Raw genomic sequence first — 6,952 nt, 5'->3', positions numbered from 1 at the left:
GAAGAAAGAATCTCAGGTGCAGAAGATATCTTATAAAATATTGACACAACTGTCAAAGAAAACACAAGATGCAAAAAGTTATTAATGCAAAACATCCAGGAAATCCAGGACACAATGAGAAGACCAAACTTAAGGATAATAGGTACAGAAGAGAGTGAAGATTCCCAACTTAAAGGCCCAATAAATATCTTCAACAAAATTATAGAAGAAAACTTCCCTAAGGAACAAGAATAATCATAATCCCATAATCATACAAGAAGCCTACAGAACACCAAATAGACTAGATCAGAATAGAAATACCTCCCATAACATAATAGTCAAAACACAAAATGCACAAAACAAAGAAAGAATTTTAAAAGCAGTAAGGGAAAAAGGGCAAGTAACATATAAAGGCAAACCTATCAGAATTACACCTGACTTCTCACCAGATACTATAAAAGCCAGAAGATCCTGGACAGATGTCATACAGACCCTAAGAGAACATAAATACCAGCCCAGGCTACTATACCCAGCAAAATTCTCAATTACAATAGATGGAGAAACCAAGATAATCCACGACAAAACCAAATTTACACAGTATCTTTCCGAAAACCCAGCATTACAAAGGATAATAGCAGGAAAGCTCCAATATAAGGAGGGCATCTATACCCTAGAAAGAGTGAGAAAATAATATCCTTCCAACAAACCCAAAAGAAGATAACCACACAATCAATGCCTCCACTATTAGCAAAAATGACAGGAAGTAACAACACCCTCTCCTTAATATCTTTTAACATCAATGGACTCAATTCCCCAATAAAAAGGTATAGGTTAACGGACTGGATATGCAAACAGGACCCAGCTTTTTGCTGCATACAGGAAACCCACCTCAGCGACAAAGACAGTCACTACCTTAGAGTAAAAGGTTGGAAAACATTTTTTTCAAGCAAATGGCCCTAAGAAACAAGCTGGAGTAGCCATTCTTATATCAAATAAAATTGACTTTCAATTTAAAGCTATGAAAAAGGATAAAAAAGGTCATTTTATACTTGTCAAAGGAAAAGTCAACCAACATGAACTCTCAATTCTGAATATCTATGCGCCAAATGCAAGAGCACCCACCTTCATAAAAGAAACCTTAGTAAAGCTCAAAGCACACATTGCACCTCACACAATAATAGTGGGAGACTCCAACACCCCACTCTCAGCAATGGATAGATCTTGGAAACAGAAACTAAACAGAGATAAAGTGAAACTAACAGAAGTTATGAACCAAATGGACCTAACAGATATTTATAGAACATTTCATCCTAAAGCAAAAGAATATACCTTTTTCTCAGCACCTCATGGTACCTTCTCCAAAATGGACCATATAATTGGGCACAAAACAGGCCTCAACATATTAAAAAAAATTGAAATAATCCTTTGCATCCTATCAGATCACCATGGTCAAAGACTGGTCTTCAGTAATGACAAAGACAATGGAAAGCCCACATTCACATGGAAACTGAACAACACACTACTCATAGATAATCTGGTCAGGGAAGAAATAAAGAAAGAAATTAAAGACTTTTTAGAATTTAATGAAAATGATGACACATCATATCAAAACCTATGGGATACAATGAAAGCAGTGCTAAGAGGAAAATTCATAGCTCTAAGTGCATACAAAAAGAAATTGGAGGGAGCTTACACTAGCAGCTTGACAACACACCTGAAAGCCCTAGAACAAAAAGAAGCTAATACACCCAAGAGGAGTAGATGGCAGGAAATAATCAAACTCAGGGCTGAAATCAACCAAATAGAAACAAAAAGAACTATACAAAGAATTAATAAAACCAGGAGCTGGTTCTTTGAGAAAATCAACAAGATAGATAAACCCTTAGCCAGACTAATCAGAGGACAGAGAGACAGTATCCAAATTAATGAAATCAGGGTGACATAACAACAGAAACCGAGGAAATTCAAAAAATCATCAGATCTTACTATAAAAGCCTATACTCAAAAAAATTGGAAAATCTGAATGAAATGGACAATTTTCTAGACAAATACCAGTTACCAATGTTAAATCAGGAGCAGATAAACCACCTAAACAGTCCCATAATCCCCCCAAAAATTAGAAGCAGTCATTAAAAGTCTCTCCACACAAAAAAAGTCCTGGACCAGACGGTTTTAGTACAGAATTCTATCAGACCTTCAAGGAAGACCTAATTCCAATTCTCTTCAAACTATTCCACAAAATAGAAACAGAAGGTACACTACCTAATTCACTCTATGAAGCCACAATTGCACTCATACCTAAACCACACAAAGACCCAACAAAGAAAGAGAACTTCAGACCAATTTCCCTTATGTACATTGATGCAAAAATACTCAATAAAATTCTAGCAAACAGAATCCAAGAACACATCAAAACATTATCCATCATGATCAAGTAGGCTTTATCCCAGGAATGCAAGGTTGGTTCAATATTTGGAAATCCATCAATATAATCCACTATGTAAACAAACTCAAAGAAAAAAAACACATGATCATCTCACTAGATGGTGAGAAAGCTTGACAAAATTCAACACCCCTTCATGATAAAAGTCTTGGAAAGACCAGGAATTCAAGCTCCATACCTAAACATAGTAAAAGCAATATACAGCAAACTAGTAGCCAATATCAAACTAAATGGAGAGAAACTTGAAACAATCCCACTAAAGTCAGGGACTAGGCAAGGCTGCCCACTCTCCCCCTACCTATCAAATATAGTACTGAAAGTCCTAGCCAGAGCAATTAAGTAACTCAAGGAGGTCAAAGGGATACAAATTGGAAAGGAAGAAGTCAAAATATCACTATTTGCAGATGATATGATTGTATACTTAAGTGACCCCAAAACTTCCATCAAAGAACTCCCAAACCTGATAAACAACTTTAGCAAAGTGGCTGGATATAAAATTAACTCAAGCAAATCAGTAGCCTTCCTCTACATGAAAGATAAACTGGCTGAGAAGAAATTATGGAAATGACACCCTTCACAATAGTCACAGACAATATAAAATACCTTGGTGTGAATCTAACCAAGCAAGTAAAAGACCTGTACGACAAGAACTTCAAGCCCCTGACAAAAGGAATCGAAACAGATCTCAGAAGATGGAAAGATCTCCCATGCTCATGGATTGGAAGGATTAATATAGTAAAAATGGCCATCTTGCCAAAAGCAATCTACAGACTTAATGCAATCCCCATCAAAATTCCCACTCAATTCTTCACAGAGATAGAAAGAACAATCTTAAAATTCATTTGGAATAACAAAAAACCCAGGATAGTGAAAACTACTCTCAGCAATAAAAGAACTTCTGGGGGAATCACCATCCCTGACTTCAAGCTGTACTACAAAGCAATAGTGATAAAAAAAACTGCATGGTATTGGAACACAGACAGGCAGGAGGATCAATGGAATAGAATAGAAGACCAAGAAATGAACCCCCACACCTATGGTCGCTTGATCTTTGAAAAAGGAGCTAAAATCATCCAGTGGAAAAAAAGACAGCATTTTCAACAAATGGTGCTGGTCCAACTGGAGGTCAGCATGTAGAATAATGCAAATTGATCCATACTTATCTCCTTGTACAAAACTCAATTCTAAGTGGATCAAGGACTTCCACATAAAACCAGCTACACTGAAACTAATAGAAGAGAAATTCGGGAAAATCCTCGAACACATGGGCACAGGAGAAAAGTTTCTGAACAAAACACCAATGGCTTGTGCTCTAAGACCAAGAATTGACAAATGGGACCTCATAAAACTGCAAAGCTTCTGTAAAGCAAAGGACACAGTCAATAGGACAAAGCAGCAACCAACAGATTGGGAAAAGATCTTTACCAACCCTACATCTGATAAAGGGCTAATATCCAAGGTGTACAAAGAGCTGAAGAAAGTAGACTCTAGACAATCAAAGAACCCTATTAATGGAGCACAGAGCTGAACAAAGAATTCTCAACTGTGGAATCTCGAATGGTTGAGAAGCACCTAAAGAAGTGTTCAGCATCCCTAGTTATCAGGGAAATGCAAATGAAAACAACCCTGAGATTCCACCTCACACCAGTCAGAATGGCTAAGATCAAAAACACAGATGACAACAGTTGTTGGTGAGGATGTGGAGAAAGAGGAACACTCCTCCACTGTTGGTGGGATTGTAAGCTGGTACAACCACTATGTTAAGCAGTCTGGTGGTACCTCAGAAAATTGAACACAGTATTACCTGAGGTCCCAGCTATACCACTCCTGGGCATATACCCAAAAGATGTTTCAACATGCAACAGGGACACATGCTCCACTATGTTCATAGCAGCCTTATTTATAATAGCCAGAAGATGGGAAAGAACCCAGATGTCCTTCAACAGAAGGATAGATGCAGAAAATGTGGTACATGTATACAATGGAGTACTACTCAGCTATTAAAAACAGAGTTCATGAAATTCTTAGGCAAATGGATGGAGCTGGAAAATATCCTGAGTGAGGTGACCCATTCTCAAAAGAAAATACATGTTATCCACTCACTGATATGTGGATATTAGCCGAAAAGCTCACAATACCTAAGACACAAGACCAAAGTGTGGGTGCTTTGGTCCTTTTTAGAAGGAGTATCAAAAGTTTCAATCAGAGCTCCCAAAGTCTAAACCTCCAGCCTGAGAGCACAAAGGGAGGGACTCATGTCTCCACCTGTATAGGTAATTGAGGGTGGCCTTGTCAGACATCAGTGGAAGTGGAGGGCCATGGTCCCTGAAAGTTTGGATTCCCTAGTGTTGGGGAATTTGAGAGCTAGGAGATGGGACTGGGAGGCTGTTTGGAGCATACCCTCATAAAAAAAGGAGGAGGGAGTATGGGATAAGGGATTTTTGGGGCACAGTGAGAGTGGAGATAACATTGAAAGATAAATATGTAAAATACCCATTAAAAATACAGTTAAAGGGAGACCGGCACTGAGGGGATTCGGGGTGGCAGATGCAATGGCACCAGGAAGGAAAGAGAAATACAAGCTTCCGGTTCCACTTCCAGAAGGCAAAATTCTGGATGAGATGGAAGGAAACCAGTGGGCACTGGGCAAGATGATTGGCTCCGATGGGTTTGGGCTGATATACTCAGCTTTCCCCACAAATAAACCAAACAAAGATGCAAGACATGTCATAAAAGTGGAATATCAAGAAAAGGGCCCATTATTTTCAGAGCTTAAATTTTATCAGAGAGCTGCAAAAAGAGAATGTATCCAAAAGTGGGTACAACAGAGGAAACTTGATTATTTAGGAGTTCCTATATTTTATGGATTAGGTCTGACTGATTTCAAAGGAAGAAGTTACAGATTGATGGTAATGGAAAGACTTGGAATAGATTTACAGAAACTCCTGGACCAGAATGGTATTTTTAAAAAGTTAGCTGTCCTGCAACTTGGACTCAGAATGCTGGATGTGCTGGAATATATACATGAAAATGAATATGTTCATGGTGACATAAAAGCAGCAAATCTACTGTTGGGTTACACAAATTCAGATCGGGTTTATCTTGCAGACTATGGACTTTCCTTTAGATATCGTCCCAATGGGAACCACAAACAGTATCAGGAAGATCCCAGAAAGAGCCATAATGGGACAATAGAGTTTACAAGTTTGGATGCACACAAAGGAGTGGCCCCTTCCAGGAGGAGTGATGTTGAGATCCTTGGTTACTGCATGCTGTGCTGGCTCTGTGGGAAGATGCCTTGGGAAACAAAGCAGGAGGACCCTGTGGCTGTCCAGACTGCTAAAACCAACTTGCTGGATGAACTCCCAGAGTCAGTGCTTAAGGGGGCTCCTTCTGGAAGCAGTTGCAGTGAACTTGTCGAGTTCTTGATGTATGTTCATAATTTAGCTTATGATGACAAGCCAGACTATCAGAAGCTCAAAAAAATTCTGAATCCAGATGGAATACCTTTAGGGCCACTGGAATTTTCCACGAAAGCACAGTGTCAATGTGAGGACTCCAACCCATCAAAAAGTTGATTCACCAAAGGCAACAAGGAAACCAGCCGATGAGTTCCCAGCTAAGTTCACAAGGAAAGTCTGCAGCGAGGCAAGAGCAATGTGGAGGGAGGAGAAGGAAGAGAGCCGGCCCTCAGTGCTGCTGAACAGGGTGGCAGCACTGGAAAACTCAAGGACAAGGAAAATACATGAGTATACTGATATTTTCAGTGAAATGCAGGGTCTTGGAAAGACACCCAGCTATACGAGTTTCCAAGGTTCATATTGTAAGCCCTATCTGGACTGCAACAGTAGAGATCCCATCAGGAAGCCAAGATCCCTGCCTCAGTACAGATACATGCCCACGGGTAATCTGGGAGTCACAGACTGGGAAAGTTCTCCAAGATTGTGGCCTGCAGTTTTTCAGTTGAGTCTGAGTGAAGAGACAAAGGCAGACATGTACTACTACGGACTCACTATATTCTGCCTGCTGACGTTAGTATGTCTAGCTTTGTATTTTCTCTGAAGTCATCAAATAAATTGGTTTTTGCTTTTGTTTTTATTTTTAAAAAAATACAGTTAAAGGGTCAAAAAAAAAAGAGAGTGAGAGAGTTTACTTAATTCATATTATTTTCAAAAGTCTCTAGGAGATGCTAACTGGCTAAAGATCTTATTTTAAGCTCTACACAAAAGAATTTAAGTCTCTGTTTAATATTCTCAAGAGAGATGTAAATCCTAATTTCTCTCAACAATTAATTGGCAAAAGAGAAGTAACCTCACAAAAAGTAGAAGAAGCTATTATTAATCGATAAATTATATGGTCTGATTAGTTGTTGGCTATGCTATAACAGTCCTTTAATAAAAGAGATTATTAATATAGATTTATATTTTTTTAAATAATGTCTCCATGACTCTCTTAGTGTGGAAGGAGCGACTGTTGTGCTTCTGACCTAATTCTACAAGAACTCTGAAAAACTGGCTCTAAAAACAAAAG

The 6,952-nt window shown here is 38.7% G+C and overlaps 1 pseudogene; it reads left to right on the top strand.

Moving 5' to 3' along the window:
* Positions 1 to 4,966: 4,966 nt before the first annotated feature.
* LOC114638529 lies at positions 4,967 to 6,532 on the top strand (annotated as a pseudogene).
* The last annotated feature ends 420 nt before the right edge of the window (positions 6,533 to 6,952 follow it).

The sequence above is a fragment of the Grammomys surdaster genome, unplaced genomic scaffold (assembly GCF_004785775.1).
Source record: "Grammomys surdaster isolate TR1022 unplaced genomic scaffold, NIH_TR_1.0 125604, whole genome shotgun sequence".
NCBI classification, from domain to species: domain Eukaryota; kingdom Metazoa; phylum Chordata; class Mammalia; order Rodentia; family Muridae; genus Grammomys; species Grammomys surdaster.
The sequence above is the reverse complement of the archived record's forward strand: the minus strand, read 5'-3'. Positions and strand labels throughout refer to the sequence as shown.